At 39.5% G+C, this 24910-nt stretch overlaps 1 long non-coding RNA gene across 1 annotated transcript; it reads right to left on the bottom strand.

Annotated features, from left to right (window-relative positions):
- Positions 1-106: 106 nt before the first annotated feature.
- LOC309705124 lies at positions 107-24650 on the bottom strand. The gene is made up of 3 exons (XR_014276505.1): positions 24614-24650; positions 1439-1557; positions 107-1304 (listed from the first exon to the last, which is right to left on the bottom strand). It is a non-coding gene; the product is annotated as an uncharacterized lncRNA (long non-coding RNA).
- Positions 24651-24910: the final 260 nt, after the last annotated feature.

The following is a 24910-nucleotide window of genomic DNA, read 5'->3' as shown; positions in this document are numbered from 1 at the left end:
GCCATTTTCATCTTTGATTTTTACCCAACAGGATGCTCACTGTATATATGAACAAACAGGCTTTTAAAAATATACATTTTTATATTTTATTATTTCTCATTGGCCAGTTTGTTGAAATAATAATCTTTTCTTCACACTGAGAAACTGGGCTTGTGCAGATATAAGTAAAGTAAGGGCACAGACAAGGGTTTAAGTCTTTTCCAAAACAGCATTAAGAAGGTTTCAGTTAATGTTCAGTTAGCATCCACGCAAAAAACCCCAAATCAAACTATACAACCTTGATAGTTATATTTCATGTTTAATTTCACTTTTTTTTTTTCCAGATGTCAGTCTCAGAAGTTGTCACGTGTGAGTCAAAGTTTCAGGCTGTTATGTCTTTAAGATGCTGACAAATTGCAAAACTCTTCTGCAGCCTTTAAAGGAAAACACTGACCTGACCTCATTCTCTGTAATTGTTTATTATTATTATCATATTAAAAGTAAGTTGAGATTATTCGTGTTTAAAACATTTCTGGATCACAACATTTGTTGAAAAAAAATAAAATCAACAAGCATGTTAAAACCGGGCATGATTTCATGTCTCTCATGTCAGCTCTGGTTCAATATATCCATACCCCACAGTGCTGGCATGCAGCTGTTAACAATTTAATGCAATAAAGATTAATTTAATTGCATTACATTTTTGTGTGTGATAAGATCCAGAGGGATAGCAAACATCCAAGTAATTCATATGTGGCCTTGATTAAATTTGAAGTGGACATTTGCATGGAATAATGTGCAAAGCGCCTTGAGGCAACTGTTGTCGTGAATTGGCGCTATATAAATAAAACTGAATTGAATTAAAGTGTCTGGCTGCACTCTTTAAACAGCATGAAATTTAAATTAAATGCACTGGGTATGGCCAAGTAGGCCGGTTAGTCCGAAGCGTATGAGCTTTGCAGTTTGTTATACCTCCGCTGTTAAGCCTGGACCAGCTGCACTGTCACAGTTCAACAGTCTTTTAACATCTAAGAAACCAAAAAAAGCGCTTTTACATTTCATCTCACTGCCAGCTGTGGAAATCCCTTCTTTTCTAGTTTCTTCCCTCCTTTCATCTTACTGATCCATCAGAGTTTTCCTCAGCTTTCCTGGACTCTCACAAGGTAGTTGACAGTCCTCTGTTCTTCTTCTCCGCACTCTGCTGCCAGCTGCTTCAAATGTCAGATTCTTCCTTTCATGGGCGATCTCTGTTTTTCCACAGGCTGGTCAGCTCAGTCAGTGCAAGCAACAGTGTTAGACTTCAGTGAGGGTGAAGGTGGGAAGACCTGCCAATTACCAAAGTGATCATCCAAACAGCTTAGCAACTGAAAAACACCAAGCCTGTGAAACTTTAGATTTCGCAGCATGTTTTTTAAGCAGTGTGACTGCAGACATAAGAGAAAAGCAAACCTATACGTACAAAAATGTTACACTCTGTTGATTTTCTTCTCCAAAATACAAATGCAAGATGACAGGGTTAAATCCAATATTTTCATCTGGACCCCTGGTTCTTTGTAGTATACAGCAGCAGCTTCTGGACTGGATTGGAAAAAAGGATGAGATTTTAAATCACGGTGCAGACTAATATCAGCAAGATTAGGATTTCAGTCCAGCACAAAAGGAGCTGTTCATTCAGTGAACGTTAATTACTAAGCTTGTTAATAATAAAGCACACATCTTGCTTGTTCCATTAAAATTAAGAGGTAAAGAGGAATGAGTCAGATTGACTAAAATTTTTGTCCTTACCATTCTTTAGACATTATTATCTAAATTCATCTTTTTTTTTTCAACACACAGCCATCAAATGGACCCATTTAATGCTTGTTTAAGCAATGACAATTTAAAATTGGCAGTAAAAATGATGGTTAGCATATTTCCAACTTTTAGAGTTACAATTGATTCTTTATTAGAAGTTTTAAAGCTGATGAAAAGTTGTCATTTCGCCTGGCAAAACTGATCGTCACCAGCCAGAAATTGTAACACTGCTTTTGTCTACCTCTGTCTGAAATCATGGATTTAGTTTTTGGAAAATTTTAAGGTCACTTTCAAGTGGCTAATCTGTTACTATTATCACTATAATTTAAAAATGATACCAGAACTTAGATCCCCTCTCACTGCCCCTCCCAGAGTCAAAGTTTGGTGCATTTCCTTAATGAATCCTTCTCTTATCAACCCTGCGTTGTTGGCTGGAGATGATTTTTCCTACACTGTCTACGTCTGAGGGATTTCTGCCAGCTTGCGTTGGACTGGGTCACGGCACCACCTGTGCCATGCCTGGCTGGCCACAGCAGGTAGTGCTGAAAGCTGAAGGTGCTTCAAAACCACTCTCAACTGGGCTTCATGACACTCAATGTGGGCAACAGAGGGGCCATAAATCTGCAAAATTATATTTAAATAGAAAAATAACCAAAATTACACTTCCCTGGTTTTCATTCGACAATAGTGATCTGCCTTTCTTCCTTTCTTAAAGCTCATTTGCTGCCAGTATCATACTGGGTGGTAACAGCGCTGATCTCCTCGGTTTGGAATGACGACAGAGTTGAGAGAATGAGCGATGGTTTCACATTATGGAAAAGTTTGTGGGATGGAGTGTGGGAGCCAGGCTTTTCACTTGAGGTCTGACTGTGGCTCTAAGCCTGCATGCCTCCCCTCTCTGCTCCGGCCGGCAGCCCTTTGCAGCCAGAAGAGAGATATTCACATAAACAGGAGCGAAAGCCAGGGCGGAGAAAATCACCAAAAACCTTATATAAGGAGCAAAGTGACTGGCAGGCCAGAGAATCAGTGAATTGTAAAAGAAGGTGGCAAGCAAGCAAAACATTACACAGACTTGTTTACTTGGCAATTATATACAGTGGGGCAAAAAAGTATTTAGTCAGCCACCGATTGTGCAAGTTCCCCCACTTAAAATGATGACAGAGGTCAGTAATTTGCACCAGAGGTACACTTCAACTGTGAGAGACAGAATGTGAAAAAAAAATCCATGAATTCACATGGTAGGATTTGTAAAGAATTTATTCGTAAATCAGGGTGGAAAATAAGTATTTGGTCACCTCAAACAAGGAAAATCTCTGGCTCTCACAGACCTGTAACGTCTTCTGTAAGAAGCTTTTCTGTCCCCCACTCGTTACCTGTATGAATGGCACCTGTTTGAACTCATCATCTGTATAAAAGACACCTGTCCACAGCCTCAAACAGTCAGACTCCAAACTCCGCCATGGCCAAGACCAAAGAGCTTTCGAAGGACACCAGGAAAAGTATTGTAGACCTGCACCAGACTGGGAAGAGTGAATCTACAATAGGCAAGCAGCTTAGTGTGAAAAAATCAACTGTGGGAGCAATCATCAGAAAATGGAAGACATACAAGACCACTGATAATCTCCCTCGATCTGGGGCTCCACGCAAGATCTCATCCCGTGGGGTCAAAATGATCATGAGAACGGTGAGCAAAGATCCCAGAACCACACGGGGGGACCTGGTGAATGACCTGCAGAGAGCTGGGACCAAAGTAACAAAGGTCACCATCAGTAACACACTACAACGGCAGGGAATCAAATCCCGCAGTGCCAGACGTGTTCCGCTGCTGAAGCCAGTGCATGTCCAGGCCCGTCTGAAGTTTGCCAGAGAGCACATGGATGATACAGCAGAGGATTGGGAGAATGTCATGTGGTCAGATGAAACCAAAGTAGAACTTTTTGGTATAAACTCAACTCGTCGTGTTTGGAGGAAGAAGAATACTGAGTTGCATCCCAAGAACACCATACCTACTGTGAAGCATGGGGGTGGAAACATCATGCTATGGGGCTGTTTTTCTGCCAAGGGGACAGGACGACTGATCCGTGTTAAGGACAGAATGAATGGGGCCATGTATCGTGAGATTTTGAGCCAAAACCTCCTTCCATCAGTGAGAACTTTGAAGATGAAACGAGGCTAGGTCTTCCAACATGACAATGATCCAAAACACACCGCCCGGGCAACAAAGGAGTGGCTCCGTAAGAAGCATTTGAAAGTCCTGGAGTGGCCTAGCCAGTCTCCAGACCTCAACCCCATAGAAAATCTGTGGCGGGAGTTGAAAGTCAGTGTTGCTCGGCGACAGCCCCAAAACATCACTGCTCTCGAGAAGATCTGCATGGAGGAATGGGCCAAAATACCAGCTACTGTGTGTGCAAACCTGGTAAAGACCTATAGTAAACGTTTGACCTCTGTTATTGCCAACAAAGGTTATGTTACAAAGTATTGAGTTGTATTTTTGTTATTGACCAAATACTTATTTTCCACCCTAATTTACGAATAAATTCTTTACAAATCCTACCATGTGGATTCATGGATTTGTTTTTCACATTCTGTCTCTCACAGTTGAAGTGTACCTCTGGTGCAAATTACTGACCTCTGTCATCATTTTAGGTGGGGGAACTTGCACAATCGGTGGCTGACTAAATATTTTTTTGCCCCACTGTATGTAAAGCCAGATTTCATCCCACGTAAAAGCAAAAGTTTTTGTAAGCTATGTACCCCAGCTTAATTTGTGTATGTCTACTTGTGAAGATGATTTTTTTTTTTACAGTTAATGGCAGAAAAAAAGACGCCAAAAAAGAGGCAGTGACATGTAATAAAGATAATGATGAAAAGCAGCAGGTTGTGTTCTCACTGAAACAGCTCAAATCAGAGCAGAAAAAACAGCCCATTAGTCTGAGGCAGCAGAGATAAACAGCTATGCAGAATTTCTTGTTTTTGTTTTCAGAAAACTTTTATGTTAATAAGGCGCGTCAGCCTTTTTACTTGAGGGGGTCCCATTTTTAAATAGACTCCCCACATCCAAAGTGGAATAACAGACATGTTCTTCAGCATTAAATGGTGATATTCTCAGTCAGACCAATATAGTGTTTGCTTGATTTTTTGAGAAATCCATTTTCATATGTACAGTATGAAGTTATTCAGTCCAAATGACTGACTGCAGCTTTTCATTTATCACAGTGCTTAATGACATCAGTGGACGTGCACAAACTATTACTGGAGCACGGTAATCTTATTGCTTATTAGCCCAATATAACTGAGCAGTACGTGAAAATGAACCCTGTTACCTTTAGCTTTCACATAGATAGCTACAGCGAGCACTGTTCAAGCATTTAGATCTGCAGTTTCTCCACAGGAGGTCTATCTCACACTTTTTTTTTTGTTTTTCCTTTAGCATAAGAATCTTCATTTCTACATATATTGAAATTGAAATATGCCCGATATTTACCCGAAACCCCAATCAATACAATCAATCAAGTTCCCACTTGTTTTACTTTTGGGAGGAAATGAAAGCAGCTCCTGCTCCTTAACACAATTAAGCTTTTAAACTTAATCAAAGTCAACTGAATAATGATGCAGACAACGTTGAAGTCATGTTTTTAAACTAGTTGCAGATGTCATATACTGGTATCCATCTGTGATCGGTTCAGTGCAGCTGATGTAAGAGCAAATATAAACCAGTGACGTTTAATTTTATCACATAATCACTACTTATTGAAGCAATGTTAAGAAACAAATTGGCGTTCACGTGGAAGCTTTTTTTGATGGTAAACGAAGCATGATCTTAAATCTCATGTGTTGATTCTGAAAGGTGGCATCAATGGCTACTTACTTCATAGCGAGCTGATTACTGTATGCTCTTAGAGCCCTCTTTTCCTGCGGTGGCAGCAGGAACAAAGCATTTCCCTCCTAAGCAAGCTTATTTTCACCACCTGTCCATTATCCAGTTAGCTCAACTTAAGGTCATAGCCTTCCAACCTCTGGTTGCTAGGGAAACATATATTCCTTGACCAGTTGGCAAGTGGCTGCTGGTTGATAGTAGAGATGGCACGATACCACTTTTTTATGTCCGATACCGATTCCGATATCATAAATTTGGATATCTGCCGATACCGATATGAATCCGATATAGTGTTTTTTAATCAACAAAACTGGTTTTTTTTAAATATCTTGCTGCATTTTGTATAAGTTCATACTCAAGTTTAAAACAACAACTACACTAAAGCTATTCTGTTATACCTGTATGCAAAAAAAAAAAATTTCATAGTTCAGCAATACTGATCAATCTAATAAACTTAAACCTACACCATCCTCCCTATTCTGGTATTTTAAAGAGTACTTAGAGTAAATATTAAGCAACCTAACTAATAGGGTTCCAACTCCCAGGAACAACAAAAATAAATAAATAAAAAATAGGGAACCACCCCTCACACTCCACCTCATGACGCTTAATCGACGTAATCAACCTTAATTTGATGCAGTGTGAAAAAAAATGCACAGAAATCAATTATTTTTCAAGAAATATTAAATAGATTCAACATCTTTCTTCAACAAAATTGCAGACTGCACAGATGGTACCTTCCCAAAGGAGAAAGTACTATAGCTTACTAGGGTATATATATTAGACTTAATAGTTACTATATACAGTAATTGACTTCTATTCATTTTACATCAAATTAAAACTTTGGGTGTCAGATAATTATTTATTAAAAGCTAGACATTTTAAATGAGAATAAGAAAGAAAAGTATGTCATTGTGCCCCCTTTTCCCTGTTAATGCCCTATCGGCCCCCCTGGCTAAACTTTGCTAGATCCGCCCCTGCACAGTTACCAGCCGTCAGCTACAAAAGATCCTCGAGTAGAAAGTAATAATAAATAAATTCTAACAACAGCTGATCAAGCTTAAACGTGCTGCTGTTGTTCAGCCGCTGGTTTCCTCTTTCTGGTGCAAAGTGGGCCAAAAACAAACCAGAGAGACGGAGTCGCGACAGAAAAGCCGATCAGCTGATCATTAAGCAGTTTCATGATTGAAGTAGCAGCCGGAGAGCGAGAGGCAGTCGCTTGTTAAGCTTAACGTGGGAATGCTTTACAAACATTCAGAGATGGACTTACACACTTGCTTTACTTCTCTCGGGGATAACTTTGTCGGAGATGAAATGCCGGGTTGCTAGCGAAGCTCCACATGCTATCCAGACCACCGACAGGTCACAAATGCCACAGCCGCTCTATCACGTGATGCATACTGTTCCGACGTGCTAACGTTCTGAGGTGAGTTACGCGTGTTGCAAGTTTTGTGAGGTGCTTTCGTGATATTTAATGGATCGGATAACATTTTTTTTTTCTCTCTGATATCCGATCCAGTAATTTAGGTCAGTATCGGACCGATACCGATACGTAATATCGGATCGGTCCATCTCTAGTTGATAGTCATCATTTCTAGTTTGTATTATACTATTTTCACAATTTCACTGGATCACTGCTTAGTGAGCAGTTAGTGAGTGTCTGTAGCCATGTTGACATTTTCCATAGAAATTATTGGACCAACCACAGCAACCTGCTAGTGAGCAAAGCAGTTGCAAGGACGGTTTCAGTGTAACACCATGTAGCCCTTTGTAGTCATTTTCACCTGTCAACAACAAGCGACCTCTTACAACCACTCCCAACCACTCAAAACACATTTTTCCTTAGTTAGCAGATGTTGTTGACCTGTGTGACTGAATCCTAACATGTGTTTAATTTTAGCCTGACTCTGTCCTACGTTGATATTTTTCATACTGCAGTAGGCCTTATCTGTCATTGACATGCAGTGTAAAAAAATGGCTTAAATTGTGAAATTCAATAAATTGGAAAGAGAGTTAGAATCTTAATTTTTTAATTTGGTTACTTTAAAATCTGCATTCTCTTTGTGTGTAAGCATATTTTATTTGAAGATCTTCAGACTATTACATCCAGTTGCAAGTCTCTCTAAATGCAAAAACCCACAAAAGATTGCTTTACAGATAAAAGTCAGCCAAATAATTCATTTCTTTTTTTTAATAGTTAAACTGAAATAATCTAAATTTTATAGCACACCTGCCCATAGTATGTAAAACACTCCGCTTTATTGCTTGTCTGCAGAAGGAATTTGCACTTCTAACCAAACACAATTGATATTTTAAGTAATGTAGATGAGACAATTCCCAAATTTTCCTTTTGAGCAATCATTCCACTTTTACTGGAGCATGGCACAGCATCAAAAACTCTATAATTCAGTAACATCCCCTACATATATAATTCACAATGTGTTAAACATAAGCAGCTTATTTATTTTTGGGTTCCTGTTTCTATTTCTCTAAAAAAGACTAACGTATCTCTGTGAGACATGGTACGGGTTAAATGAAAATAAGCACAGCAGTTTTGCCTTCACTTGAGCCCTGTTCACGCTAAACTGGTCTGACTTTTATTCAAATTGATTTCTAAAACAAGTCTCTTTCCCCAGTGTTTTCCTGTTTCTGACAAAGTTCTATGTTTTGCATGAATTTGCCGGAGGACAGTTCTTAGCACATAAGAACAGTCAGATATTGTTTTGTCACCATGTTATGAAACAGTTGCTTTCATTTCCTTTCCGTCTATGTTTTTCCCCGTGGTCAAATCAACTTGATTTAAAATTCGCCTATAAGTGCATATTCCAGATGATAGAAATAACACCTGGCATTATAGCCAAAATGTTCTTTTGGGTACAAACTACATTACAAACCTAATATGGGTCCTCTATTAAACAGCGGAAGACCAGAGTTAGTGGAATATTGTTTTGCTCACACTTTGGCCTCTGATAAAGAAGCAATCCTGAGGGAGGCGGATGTTAGTCATTAGCAGATCCAGCTGTCATCAATGGGAAAATGAATTTTTTCTGCCCAAAGAGTGACAGGTCATAAGGTTGCAGACAAAGTGAGCTCCAACAAGCCATGCACAGGTGACAGATAATTCAAGTGTGGCATTATTTTGCATCCATTAGTGACTAAAGCATTGTTTCTGTGGTAACCCATTAGCTCAAACTCTGTAGCCAGCATTCAAGTTAAATCTCACTTTAACTTTTTAGGGCAGAAATAACGCAGTGAGAATCAGTTGCTTTGTATATTGCAATGGTCTATTTGAGAAATTTTAGTCAGGATTTAGGGCAGGTCATAAGCCAGAACTTGCACTAAATAGAGTTTTAAATTATATTTTTCCTATCTTGCTCTCTCTGTGTGTCTCTCTACACCTCCTGGATTGTCCTCAATCTTTAAATTAAAACAACTGCTTAACAACTTAAAAAAATGGGCTGTCAGTTGAAGTCTGATGCGAGCTTGGTTTTATTCTCATCATTTTAGGGTTTCATTCAAAGGGGACTTTATCTTTTTTTTGTTTGTTTTGTTTTGTTTGTTTGTTTGGTTTTTTTTTTTTTTTTTTTTTTCCTCTCTTTTCTCGTGTTTGGTTTTGTTGTTGGTTTTGATGGTATGGTACCAACTGTCCTGTATAGACCTAATTTTTGGATCATTGGGTTGTCTCATGTTACTGGCTCTAAGAGTTGTTATATGGGTAAATGGGATATTCCTCTGGATAAATTTGTATAATAATTCGGCTCACATGGTGTTATGGAGTTATGTAAAATTGTGTCGTGGAATATAGCGGGTTGTCATAATGTTATTAAAAGGAAGAAAATCCTCACATATCTGAAACAGAAAAAGACTGATATAGCCCTGATTCAGGAGACCCATCTTGATGAGGCCGAATCATTAAAGCTTAAAAGAGACTGGGTGGCGCAAGTTTATTTTAGTGCATTTTCGGCTAGAAAAAGAGGGGTGGTCATATTGATTAGAAGAAACTTGGATTTTCAGGTCTTTAAGCATTATACAGATCAGGAGGGTAGATGGGTGGTTTTGGATGCATGTTTACAGGGGCGGAAAATGACATTGGTCAATATATATGCTCCTAATTCTCCTCAGCCACAATTTTTTCATGAAGTCTGTAACATGGTGCGGACTATAGGTAACACACACATTGTAATTGGGGGAGATTTTAACCGGGTCAGGGATGTCTTATTGGATAAATCTTCTTGTACTGGACTAAGCAAGGACCCAACAAACGCTGCGGTGGACGTGATGTCAGAGGAACTGAGTCTAGTAGATATATGGAGACTTCTTCATCCTCAAGAAAGAGATTATACCTTTTTTTCGCATCCTCACTCAACCTACTCCAGGATAGATTACTTTTTGGTGTCCCGTTCTTTGGCAAGTCAAACTATTGGGTCCTCTATTGGTAACATTGCTATATCGGATCATGCTCCCATTGACCTTGTTCTTACTGACACTGATAATATTAAACCGTCACCTAGGTGGCGCTTGAATAACTCAATACTGAAGAATAAGGGTCATTGTGAATGTATAAGGGAAATGATAAAGGAGTTTTGGTTGTACAATGAGGGCTCTATTGACGACGTTGGAATGACCTGGGATGCTTTTAAGGCCTATTTGAGGGGGCGCCTTATTCAATATTGCTCCTTGATTAAAAAAGCTGAGAGGGATAAGCTGATGAAGTTGGAACAGGATATCAAGGAGCTTGAAAAACAACATATGTTGCTCCCAGAGAGGGACTTATGGAACAAATTAATTAAATTTAAATTTGAGATGAATAGCATATTGGAGAAAAAAGTGGAATATGCAATGTTTTGTCTAAATCAGAAGTACTTTGAACAAGGGGAGAGAACAGGTAAAATGTTGGCACACAGGGTTAAGCAGATAAAATCTAGTAACCTTATACCATCTATTTTTGATCCTAGTAATAATAATAAGTTGACTACTAGTAAAAAAGAAATAAATGATATTTTTACTAAATATTATCAGGAGCTGTACACTTCTAATGGACTGGTGGAGGAACAGAGGCTGTCAGATTTCTTCTCTTCTATTAAAATTCCCAGCCTGTCGGAAGATCAAAGAAGTATATTAGAAGGTAAGATTACATTAATTGAAGTTAAGCAGGCAATCGGCAGCCTTAGAGTGGGTAAATCTCCAGGTAATGATGGATTTCCATCAGATTTTTATAAGGTGTTTGTGGACGAACTAGCTCCAAGACTACTGTCGGTATATCAAGATGCGTTTCAAAGAGGGAGACTACCGTTTAGTATGCGATCGGCAGTGATCACGTTATTACATAAAAAAGGGAAAGACCCACAGCATTGTGGGAATTATCGCCCAATTTCATTAATTAATGTGGATGAAAAAATTATTTCTAAGATATTAGCTTTTAGGCTTGAAAAAGTTCTTCCGTATTTGGTGCATAGGGATCAGGTCGGTTTTGTGAAAAATAGAAGCTCTGCGGATAATCTACGTAGGATATTGCATATACTCTGGAAGAGCAGGACTAAGCTAGACCCTGTCGTTGCCTTCTCTTTGGACGCAGAGAAAGCTTTTGATAAAGTTGAGTATCCTTTTCTGTTTCATACCTTGAAGAGATTTGGTTTCGGTCCCTTTTTTAGGCAGTGGATTCAGGTGGTATACACAGATCCAATGGCTACAGTTATTACCAATGGGATAATGTCACCCTCATTTTCGTTAAGTCGGGGTACTAGACAAGGTTCACCCTTATCACCTCTCATTTTTGCTCTGTTTTTGGAGCCTTTAGCCATAGCTTTACGTGAATGTAAGAAAATTAGAGGGGTGGATTTGGGTCAAGAAGAACATAAAACTTTTTTGTATGCAGATGATATTTTACTGATTTCAACTAACCCAGAACAGGCCGTTCCTGCAATTTCCTCAATTATTGATTCTTTCTCTGTAATTTCTGGATACACTATAAATTGGTCTAAGTCTGAAGCTATGCCTATTTCTAAATTGTGTCCGCCTGTTATGAGGAGTTCATGGCATTTCAAGTGGATGCCCGAGGGTCTGACTTATTTGGGGATTAAATTGACCCCTGGTTTAGACAACATAATGAAAGTAAATATTTCCCCAGTGATTCAAAACATTCGTTCGCTGTTGCAGAATTGGGTTAAAATAAATCTGTCCCTTTTGGGCAGAATTAATTTGGTGAAGATGATTATTGCCCCTAAACTTCAGTACTTTCTTCACATGTTACCGATAGCAGTCCCACATAATTTGCTAAAGCTTTATAATACATGTGTAGAGGGTTTTGTGTGGGCAGGTAAAAAGCCATTGTTCAATCGGTCTAAATTATATGCTGCTAAAGAGAGTGGTGGGTTGGCATTGTCTAAGATGGTCTGGTATCATTATGCTTTCTCCCTCTCTCAGTTAGTTAAGATATATAATTCCTCTACTGATAAGCCATCATGGGTTGGGATTGAGGAAAGTCTTGTGGCCCCTTCGTCTTTAGAGGCCTTCCTTACTCAGAAGGGAAGGCCAGTACCGTTTAAAGATCCAGTACTGTCTTTCATGCAAGAGACCTGGCTTAGAGCTCACCAATATACCAACAGCAGCCCTTATCTCACCGCTAGAGCCTCTATTTGGTATAATAAGAAAGTATTAATAGGTAAGAAACCGGTCTGGTGGGAGGCCTGGGCTAGGACAGGTATTAATCAGATGGGGGACCTATTTGGGCAGACTGGCATGAAATCGTTTGCAGAAATCAGACGAGAATTCAATTTGGATCCAAGGGAAATTTGGAGGTTTTTTCAAATAAGACATTGTATTAAAGCCATTTTGAAAAATAATCTAGACCCTCCATCTAGTGTTCAGAAGATGTTTGCAACCCCTGACAATAACAGAATCAGGGCATCTAAATTTTATGGGAGCTTCAGAGAGGCACACGCTCCCAGTTTGGGGGGATTGAGGCGGTGTTGGGAAAAAGATCTGGGTATCCAGATCTCAGAGGACAGTTGGAAGATGCTGATCTCATCATGGTATGTCTGCTCACCTGAAACACAGTCTCAACTTATCCAGTACAAGTTGCTTCACAGAAACTATTGGACACCCAGTAAATTAGTCAGGTTGAAGCTCGCAGATAAGGACATTTGTTGGAAATGTCAGCAGGAAGTCGGGACTCTAGTTCATATGTTGTATACATGTCGGAAAAATGATTATTTGTGGGATGGGATCATCAACTTGGTGAATGATATTTTTAAACTTAATCTTTCTAAATCTCCAGCTATATGCGTCCTGGGCCTACTACCTGACGATAACACTCTCTCAAAAAAACAGAGATTGTGGATGCGTCTGGCTTTTATAACTGGTTGCAGGGTAATTCTTAGGCATTGGAAGTCATCCAGCCCCTGTTCTTTCAAGGAATGGACCGAACAAATGTCTAGGATGGCATCATATGAACGGGTTATGTATAGAATGAAGGGAAGAGAAGATATTTTTGAGCAGGTCTGGGGTCCCTTTTTGCGGTACATTGACAATGTCTCTTAGACATTATGATAAATGGTCTCTTAGAGGGATATTTCATGTGTCATTGGTATTTTGGTTGTTGTCTTTTTTTTTTTTTTTTTTTTTTTTTTTTTTTTTTTTGCACCAGGGGGTTTTACCCTTATTCGTTTTTGTTTTTGCTGATGTTCTCCAGGAGGCGGTGTATTATTTTGTTTCTCCTGGGTTTTATTTATTTTATTTATTTATTTATTTATGTAATTTTTTTTTTTTTTTTTTTTTTTTTTTTTTTTTGGTGTGTTGTTTGTTTGCTTGTCTTAGTTTGTTTGTTTGTTTAGAAATGGACAGAGAACTGACAGTATGATTATTGCAGTTGTATATTTATTTATTAATGTTTCTGTCCATCCAAAAATATTAATAAAAAAAAAAAAAAAAAGAAAACAAAGAAAAACCCAACAATCATATGGTGACAGTGGGAAGGAAAAACTCCATTTAAACGGGAAGAAACCTCCAGCAGAGTCAGGCTCGGGGAGGGGCAGCAATCTGCTGCAACTGATTGGTTGAGGGGAGGAAGACATGACAAAGATGCAAAGATGTCCACCAGAGACTAATAATAACTAATAATTAAATGCAGAGAGGTGCAAAAACACATAGTGAGTGAAAAAGATGACTGAAGAAGAAAGACTCACCCAGCGCCCTAGACCTATCACAGCGTAACTAAGGGAGGATTTTGGGTATACTAAGAACAGGAAAATATAAACCAAAAAAATTTAAAAAACATTTACTTGTGTTCAAACAGCAACTTCCACGCCAGCTCTGCCAAGTTATTATTTGTGAATTTGATGGAAATGGGATAATGTGCTAACAACAAACAAGGGAGATAACTTCTTTGGCGTGTTGACTTTTTTTCATGTCTGATTACACGGCACACTTGATTTGTCTCATTTCAAGGATGAGCAGGACCGAGATGGTTGCACTGCAATTCAGGGGCTTGGTACCATCAATTCAAGAAGAAAAAGAAAAAAAAAAAAAAAAGAAAAAAAGGAGAAAAGAAAGGAAGAAAAAAAGAGAAAAAAAAAAAAAAAAAAAAAAAACAAAGGGGACTTTATCAGTCATTTATTCATTTTCTTATCCCCTTATCCAATTCAGGTATGCATTGGGCCGGTGGGGGTGTACAATGCGCAAAAGGGAGAGTACACCTTGGGTGAATCACCAGTCTATCACAACACAGGCGGAAAGAAGTCCTTAGCCTATCACATTCACACCTGCTGACCGATGCCAATGATGTAATTACCCAGCTACATTTCCGAAAGAATGCAAAAGCATTGACATATATTTTTCCTTCCTATGATAGGCCGACGGGCAGGGCAGAGATAGATTTTGGTAGCCCGACTGGAAAAATCGCTAGTCCCGGGACGTCGGGCTAGCGATTTTGCGAGCCCTGTATCTGATTGAGGAATCACTCATCTTTGGAAAAGAGAGTTTATTACAGAGAAATGGCTCTTTCCAAAATAAAAGCTATACTTCTTCTGGGCTATATTCTCAGCAGCATATTAAACATATAAGGAGAATCCTGTGCTAACGGCTGTCTAAATGACTCGGGTAAAGTTTGTAGCATGCGTGCTTGTTGTTTGTCGGCATAAATGTGCAGTCATATTCATTGTGTTCCCACTAGTGCTGTCAGCGTTAATCTCGTTGAAATGACGTTAACGCCACAACACGACAAATCTCCGTTAACGAGCTACCGCGGATCGCCCGTGCATGGGGCTGGACGGCCAACACATTAACGAGCTAACTGCGCTAACACACTAGCTCCCACCCATGTAATTGAGCATTGCGTGGCACTTCCAACATACTGTTTTACTTTAGTCCATGACTCGCTTACCTTCAGGGTCATACGTCACATGAAAACCAAAATAGTTCCAAAGGCCAGATCTGAATGAGGGTGGGGGAGGTTCAATTTCCCATGTTGCAAGGCGAGGTTAACTTCTGTCTGGCTAGCTTGCCCTGTGTCACTACCCGATCCGTACCGGAAACCCGATCGGTACCCCGCATGCGCAAATCTTACGTCACTTCCTCTCTTTGCCAACATTGCGACATTCAATATATTTGATTGATACGGTTAGCGCCCAGTTAGCTCCTAGCATTTCTCAACAGCTCTGCCTCCTTTTCGACTGCCCGGGACATTTAAACAATGGATAATCCGTATGCAAAGAAATTCATGCTTTTCTCCTCAACAGAGAGCGTCCCCCGATTGAGCAACAGCGCCGTAAAATAAGAAGAATGGCGCCTAATTACAGAGTTAATAATGCAGACTTTGTAATATCTCACGTGTAGATTCATCAGCCAGATTAAGTGTTTACTGACAATTGACAGTGATAGCGCACATCATCATCACTATTCCAACAATCCTCTCCTCACAGACAAGCATAAACACACTCGACTATCGCTAAATCAGATTTAACACATGTTTGTAATGACGACAATTCAGTTTATAATAGGGTTTATTCGCTCGGTCAGCAGGTGGCGGTATCCTCGTACACTGGGGAGTAAACTGCCATTAAACGAACAGAAGAAGAAGAAAACATTGCACATGCGCGGTACGGATCGGGTAGACCCGATTTGTACGGTCAGACTTTACACATGCGCAGTAAGGATCGGAGAGTCCTGATCCGTAACTTTCTTTTTATTTTTCGTTTTTGTCTACATTGTACTGAAATGCTTCATTATTGCAAACATTTTAAGATATACTTGTTATTCTTAACATCTTAACTCTTACTCTGACCCATAACTATCGTAAAACGCTACGACCGGAAGTAGAAACCTTTCGCGCATGCGGGGTACCGATCGGGTTTCCGGTACGGATCGGGTAGTGACACCCTGCACTCAGTGAATCTGCGTTCGACTACTCCGCCTAGGCTGCACTATCGAGCGCAGATCCACTGAGCGCTCAACACAGACAGCATCGTCAGAGGGAAAGTTGATAAAATAAATTAAAAATTTTGTATTGTTCGATACATATGCGTACCGAACCGAAAGCACTGTATCGAACGGTCCAATATCGATACAAGTATCGTTGCACCCCTGATATATATATATATATATATATATATATATATATATATGGTCACTATATATATATATAAATATGGTCACATACATATATATATGTGACCATATATATATATATACATTTATATGATGTGTGTGTGTATACACATATAGATATATATATAAACTAAAAAACTATTTATGTAAAAATGAACAGAAAAGAACATGACATATATCCTCTGTGACTGCAGTCACAGAGGTTATATTAAAATATTCATGCTGTTATGGATTATTTTTGATGTGTCAGGCATTCTACTCTTTTATAAAACGATGATCTACAAGAACTGCACATATATCTATTTTATGCAGTTAAATGTTGTAATTAGATTGATTTATGGCTCTGTTTAGTTTAAAATTCAGCACTCTAGTTAAACTAATGAGGTGCCCTTTGTTTTGTGTTGGACACAGATGTAGCCAAAAAAGGTGAAGGAATGTGATGTACTCTGTGTGTGCGTTTCCCACTGTGGGCTCTTGATGACAGTCATTCAGATACAGGAGTGGCTGGAATGGAGGATATGTATGATTGTGTTACTGCTGAACATCAGCCTCTCTTATCACTCGGGTTACTTATATTTTATGGTACTCAGTTGAAAATTTCCCAGGGGAAGGAATGGAACCGGTGAATGATCCCAAAATAACACTTGTGAAATATGACTGGGCCTGAATTGATTGATTGATTGATTGAATCTTTATTTTGAACATGTTGAAAAAGTATAAAAAAAAAAAAATAGAATTAAAAGAGACAAATGAACAAAGCAAACAAAAGGAAAACGAGCAACCACAACTCCAAATAACGTCCATGTTCAAAAAGGAGCAGGAATATTGAAATATTGCTGGTGCTTATCAGCTGCAGCCAGCAGAGCATGATTACTACAGACTCGCAGTCGAACAAGGTGATTTCTGTCTGAATCTAGCATCTACTGCTGCTCCAGAGCCTCTGATGAAAACCTGGACTCGCCATCACATAAATGATCCCATTAATCCCAGACGCTGGAGGACAACAGGCCACTTAGACCTGTAATTGTTTAATTATCCCTGCTGAGAGTCGCTATGAGAAAGGACATTAAAACCTGCTGTGTGGAAATGATGAAAACATAAACACAATGCGCATGTAAGTAAGTGTGTGTGGTCTAATCCCTCAGCTGGATGCTTATAATTGCGAATCAGATTGTTCACTTCCTAATATCTTCCAAGAAAGAGAGGTTTTGAAATCCTGCTGATCCAGTTACAAACTGAGCTCTTGTTTCAATCTGAGTGACAAGAAATTGAGACACACAAAACAAACAAAATTAAAGACAATATGTGCACAAATTTGTCATCAGACCCACAATGCTTTGACCGACCAGTGACCGAGGTGTGCTGGATGCTTGCGTTTGTGTTTGAGTTATTATTGTAGACTTGCATGTCAGAGAGAAAACCATCTCTGATCTTTTCTTGGTGGATATCTGACTGGACAGAAATGCTTCAACCTGTACTCAACCCAGTTTTGCAGCATTACATTCTTCCTGCCTTTAAATTTTTCCAGCAGGACAATGCCCAGGCTCACACTGAGTAGTACAGGCCTTTCTGGAACATAGGCCAGCATTTGGTCCCAATATGTGCCTGGGACATGCTGGCTAAAAGAATTTGATCAGAGGTTGCCACAACCAATGACCATTCCACAGCTGCAGGCTGCACACATCCAGAAATGGAGAGCAATTTCTATGGGCTCAAAATGTGGTCATAAATATTTTGTACTTGTAAAAAAGATTTGTATGTGTAAAAAAGATTTGTGTGTGTAAAAAGAATTTGTGTGTGCGTAAAAAAGATTTGTATGTGTAAAAAGAATTTGTGTGTGCGTAAAAAAGATTTGTATGTGTAAAAAAGATTTGTGTGTGCGTAAAAAAGATTTGTATGTGTAAAAAAGATTTGTGTGTGCGTAAAAAAGATTTGTGTGTGGACTTAGAAAAAAAACCCCTGCAAGTTACAAGTACGGATTTTTGACCCTATTTTTCTTCCCTTCATCTGATTGGTCAATGTCATGTCAATCACAAATGTAACAATCCAATCAGAGAACAGATGGGTTTGGCTGTCGGAGGGGCACTGTTTTGAACTGCAGGTCCTTGAAGGGTGATACCGTTTGAAGCTGGAGGATCGCTATATAAATATCCGATAGCAGCTAGGTCCCCTAACTTTCAGTAGCTGTTGAAACGATAAAGTTGTGGTATATCAGTGGTTAGAAATAACATTATTACTTTAGGATTAATTTAACACAAAGTCAGGGCTGACCCAGGACCATTGCTGTGAGTCACAGTGTGCAGCATAAAAGTCCTTTCACATCGGATGCAGGATACGCTGCTAATGCTAACTAAAAGCAAAGGATCCAGAATTTGTTACGCTGGCTGCTGGGCTCTGTGGGTTTTTGCAGCAGCTCTACCTGTACTAGATGCACCTGCTCCTTGTCTTTTCTATCTCTGACTTTATGTCCTCTACAAGAGTTTTTTTTTGCTAGTTCTTCAAATGTTCAATAAAAACATGTATGCTAATTCATAACGAAGAAAGCTTTGTAATGAAGACCCCACCCCGCGGTCCGCAGCGCTGTTGAAAAGGCTGTGGAAGTCCCTGTATTAAACACGTAGACCTGTGACACAAAAATCACCAAACTCGGACGACCACAGACTGTTTTCCTTCGTGGTGATGAAGGAAAAGGCTGGGTTGGCATGTAAAAGGGCATTTATTCCCTTCAAAGACCTGCAGTTCAAAAAAAGCGCCCCTCGACAGCCAAACCCATCTGTTCTCTGATTGGATTGTTACATTTGTGATTGATGTGACATTGACCAATCAGATGAAGGGAAGAAAAATAGGGTCAAAAATCCGTACTTGTAACTTGCAGGGGTTTTTTTTCTAAGTCCACACACAAATCTTTTTTACGCACACACAAATCTTTTTTACACATACAAATCTTTTTTACGCACACACAAATCTTTTTTACACATACAAATCTTTTTTACGCACACACAAATCTTTTTTACACATACAAATCTTTTTTACGCACACACAAATCTTTTTTACACATACAAATCTTTTTTACGCACACACAAATTCTTTTTACACACACAAATCTTTTTTACGCACACACAAATTCTTTTTACACACACAAATTCTTTTTACACATACAAATCTTTTTTACGCACACACAAATTCTTTTTACACACACAAATTCTTTTTTACACATACAAATCTTTTTTACAAGTACAAAATATTTATGACCACATTTTGAGCCCATAAATTTCTCAACAGCAGATGGACACTTGCTTTGCCTTTCCTATTGCCCTGCTTCCCATGGCGATGGATAAAACACTGTTGTAATCCAGCAGGTGCTAGGCACCTGTTTCAAATGTTATCTGCTCACTGAATATATTAGTGTTAGAAAATGTCACTGTTTTTGTTTAAATAAACATTTTCATAATTTTACAAAGCTCAGTTTATTTCTTACCACTGGAGATTTAGCATGCACGTCTTTGATAGATCTCTGCTGCATAATGTTTCTTTTTCTCTGTTTATCACTCATTGCAATGGACTGCCAGCTAGATGTTAAAGGGAAATGTATGTGACTGATAATAACTCGTAACAGTTATTCAATCAGGCTGATAACACATTCGTGCTGAGTGTTTGTGAATATGTGAAAGTGACACGCCTTTAAAGGTGTCAGCATATCTCCTCTTTAAAAACACTGTTTTACAAATGCGTTATTGTGGATGCAGCCTGAGAGTGTGCCTGGCAATCGCTTTCCAGCTTCCATCACTGAGTAATGATTCCCAGCAGGCACCACAAGAATTCCACAATTTATGTGGTTAAAGTCAGCAGCGGCACAGGCAGGAGCGCTCACCTTTCACTGCATGAACACTGCATGTGTGGGCAGTGGAAATATGTTTGCTCATACATTCACTTACATGCAGATGGATCATGCAAATAGACCATAAATGTGGTGTTTTATTTGTAATCTGAGCCATTGTTTGTTTTCCATTTCTCACATGATGAAATGGACCTGAAACCTTTAATCAAATTGTGTTTTAAGAGAAAAACAGACACAAGCTTAAAAAAAAGAGCCGGACCTTTTGAGAAATACCATTATATTTATTTATGCAGCCCTCCCTTCATTTTCTAACTGCTTATTCAGTTCAGGGTCGACTTTTTGAAAGACAGGGTGCACCCTGGACAGTTTATTTATTTATGAGAGTTATAGAAAAGTGAAAGTACTCTAATGTCTGAAGTAAGTAGGACGCTACCACCAATAGTTGGCTAGTTTGATGACAAGAAACAGTTGACCTTTCTCTCCCTGAGTGGTTTGAGCTGTACAGATCTGGCAGTTGTTCCTGGATGTTGTTGGCTTTTACTGGGTGAAGGTAGTGCACCAAAAACCTCCTACTGATTGCTTTGGTTGGTAGCAGATTGCCTGTAATTTTTCATGCTTGTCAGTGAATACCAACTAATAGCTGAACGGTATTAAAACTAGAAAAAGTGCAAGGCTACAAGTGGAGAAGATTTGCCTGCAAGGTAAAAGTTGTCTTCAGCTCACAGAGTAGCAAGAGAGTATTTGTAGACAAATCTGTCGCCTTTTATCCGTCACTAACTATGCCCACAGCAATATACTAGATATCCAAGTCAACTCAAACTCACTAAACTCAAAATGCACTAAAACAGACTCATCAGTAGGGATGGGTACCGGTGTCCGGTGCCATCATGGCACCGGTTCTGACATAAATGGTAGTAACCAGACCGAAAAGCAGCGCACATTTCGGTGCTTTATTTCGGTGCTTTTTTTTCCTGAGCTGTGACACACTTCTAGCCAATAATTTTACGTTTCCGAGGATAGTAGGCGGGTCCAGGTACGTACGTTCTTTTAGAGCAGAGCTACAGATTAAAAATGCCCAAGGCGAAGCGGTCAAAAGTCTGTACTTCACAGCAAAATATGCAAACTCAGCAGCCTGCAACAAGTGCTTTAAGCTGATACTGTGATACTGTCAAAGGAGGTAACACCTCAAATCCGATGAAACACCTGGCGACGCATAGCGTTTTTTTTAAAAGCCCAGAAATGCGCTGTATGATAGCTTGCTGCGAGACCTCACACCGAGCACATCTACTGTGCGTGGGTTGCCTGTTATCGGACCCGGAGTTAGCAATATCCCCCAAAAACCCCGAAGAGGAGAGTCCTGGCCCCTAGCCCTGTCAGTGTAGCAGAAATGACGACGGATGATGATGGCAGCAGCAGCCGTTCTTCTCTGCGTGAGTAGCTTAATGTTGTTGGTGTGTAATTTACGTTGAGTAGGCTAACCACGTTATTACATTAATGCATGTAAGGTGAACTAGCAAACATCATCATAGCTACATGCGGCTGTCTTCTTGTTTGATGGCAGATACTCCCTTCACCCTGGCCAAAAAGGCTAAAATGACCAAAGAAAAAGTGGAAAACAGTTAAACATGAGAGGTTTTGGACAAAGTTTGTGTTTTTTCCATTGATTAAGCACTGCTTCCAGCCAAGAGTGATACCATATATGCCCCATAGCTGCAGAAAAGGCTAACATTGTTATCTTTTTACAAAAAACCAGCTGAACATGAGAGGTTTTTGGACCAATTTTGTGTTCTCCATTCTTTGAGCACCGTTTGAGCACCAGCACCGTTTCAAAAGTACCGATTTGGCACCGGTATCGGATAAAACCTAAACGATACCCATCCCTACTCATCAGTTAAAACAAAGCCATCACCAAGACTGCTTGAACTAGCATATGGATGCTGTCCACCACGTGTAATGATACAAACGATACAACAACTCCTATTAAACACAACTTAGCAGGTCTTAAAAAAAACTAATGAATTTAAAAAATCCTCCATCTTTTAAGGCGAGCACCATAAATCCTGCTAACACGCCATAGTTGCTTCATTTTTGCCATAGCTACATTTTACAGGGGTTTTGATCTATTTGTCTACTCGGTAAGAAGACACTTCTCTCAGTGAATTACTATAAGCTTTTAATTCATATACATGGTGAAGATGTTGAATTTGAATGATGCATCTAAGGCTACCCTTTTATTTTGTATATCAAAGTGTGTAATTATACAGTCTGCACAAAAATGTACTTTTGTCCATTATAGACTATCAAGCGCACTTTCATATGTTATTGCAAATAATTAAAAGCTTGGGTGAAAGCTACTTTACAGTCATACTATTTGCTATTTGGAGCAACAGGAAGAAGCCCAGCAACTCTCTACTAATCATTCTGCTCTCACTCTTCTGCTGCTGCTTTTGTTACTGTCCAGGTCTCTGTTGAGTTTAATGGGCACCGCACACAGCCCCTTACACCCACAACCACAGCAAGGCAAAAAGATCAATTACATCGTAGCAGAACCCTTTTCACCTTCACATACCCCCAAATCCAGATATGCATGCATGGAGCTGAATAAAAACAGAGTAAAAACTTGCAATAGGGGAGAGCCATTAGCTAGCAGGGCAATCATCTTGTCAGGGATAATGCTGGTGCCATGGCACGACCAGTACTGTTAGCACAGGCTCACATAAGGGAAAACAGACTAGAGAAAATAGTGCTTGAGCATGCTTTGAACTCTTAAAGTAGGAAGCGGGTTCTCGAAGGTCTATAGCAGAGGATTGGAGAAAGCACAAGAGTTTGACCTTTTTAGAATGATATGCAGATGAGCAATCCTGAGTAGCTTTAAATACATTCATGGAAAACATAAAAGGTCATAACAGGGCTCTTTTGATGTGGGCAAATGTAGCATTTCAGAAGTTGGAGATGGTAATTTACAAACATCTGCTTTTATAAGTGTAAGTGTGCTGTATATGACATGCACATAATTAATGTGTGCATACAGCAAATGATTTTAATATCAAGAATCAATGCGGAAACTTCATGTTAGCTACATGAGATTGTGATATATATTAGTAAAAAACTATTAGTAAAAAATAAATAGATGTTTAATTTTCTGCAAGTAACTGGAAAACCTATTTCTAGTAACTCAGCTATCAAATTTTATGTATAAGTAAGATGAGCCGCATGATCTTCTCATGATCTTCTCATAATAATTTGGTGTTTTAGTAGGAAACCTGGATGCTGCTTTGGTGGGTGAGACCCCCATACACATTTCTGCAGATTGCAGGGATTGCAATGACACTCCCCAAAGCAGCAGCCATCCCTTGCAAAACAATGCGCCCAATCATAGTACAGATCAGAAAACACTTGGAAGCCCAAATTTTAATATGACTACCATCCGTGATCTACTCACAAACAAGTTATGTCTTCAACAAACTGTCAGTAAAAATAATTTGTGGGTTATAATGATGAAGGTATTTATTAGGGGTGCAACGATACTCATATCGATATTGAACCGTTCGATACAGTGCTTTCGGTTCGGTACGCATATGTATCGAACAATACAAAGTTTTTAATTTATTTTATCAACTTTTCTTCTGACGATGCTGTCTGTGTTGAGAGCTCAGTGGATCTGCGTTCGACTACTCTGCCTAGGCTGCACTGTCGAGCGCAGATCCACTGAGCGCAGCACAAGCTAGCAAGACAGAAGCTAAGCTCGTTGCAACATGGCAAATTGAACCTCCCCCACCCTCATTCAGATCTGGCCTTTGGAACTATTTTGGTCTTCATGTGACGTATGACCCTGAAGGTAAGCGCGTCATGGACAAAAGTAAAACAGTATGTCGGATGTGCCACGCAATGTTCAATTACATGGGTGGGAACTACTGCGTTAGCGCAGTTTGCTCGTTAACGTGTTGACGCCGTCCAGCACCACGCACGGGGCGATCCGCAGTAGCTCGTTAACAGAGATTTGCCGTGTTGTGACGTTAACATCATTTCAGATTAATGCTGACAGCACTAGTGGGAACACAATGAATATGACTGCACATTTACGCCGACATCATCCTAGTGCAAAGACAAGTGGAAGCAGACAAAAACAACAAGCACGCATGCTACAAAGTCATTTAGCAACTAATCCAACAATACATACAAATATTAACAATGGTTTAATTAGAGAGAAACACAGTTTAAATAACACTTCTAAATAACTGAATGAAGCAGTTTCGGGCAGCGTGACGTATAGGCACTTCTTCATGTTCTTCAGTTTACTGTGCTGTCTGCAAGACAATACAGTCCCAATCTCCACTTAATGGTAACTATGTGACTATCTAAAGAAGATATGCCTTATTTAGATTATACTTGGCATTTGAAAACACTCAGCGTTTTGTGTTTCCTTTTGGTATCACCTTATGTTTTGTGTTGATTCTGATTTTGGTATTAGTTCTTAGGGTTTGGTTCTTGTGTTTAGCGCTTTAGTGTTTTATCAGCCCTACCTGTGTCTGTCCTCTGTGCTCTGTTCGTGTCCCCGAGTTTGTGTTGTTAAACAGTCTGTGAGTTTCCTGTTTTACTTTGTAGGTTTGTGTCTCGTTATGCACATTGGTTCCAGCTGTTTCCCCTCCTCTGTGCTATTTCCTGATTACCTGGTGTGTGTATTTATAGTGTGTGTCTGCCTGTGCTCCTCGTCACGTCTGTGTTACTCCGTGTCAATCTGCATTACTCTGTGTAACCCGGTGGTCATTCTGCGTCTCTCTGTCATCTCTTTCTGTGCATTTTGCTCCTCATCCCGTGTC

Source organism: Aulonocara stuartgranti (genome assembly GCF_965226115.1).
Source record: "Aulonocara stuartgranti genome assembly, chromosome: 4".
Classification (NCBI taxonomy): Eukaryota; Metazoa; Chordata; class Actinopteri; order Cichliformes; family Cichlidae; genus Aulonocara; species Aulonocara stuartgranti.
The sequence above is the reverse complement of the archived record's forward strand: the minus strand, read 5'-3'. Positions and strand labels throughout refer to the sequence as shown.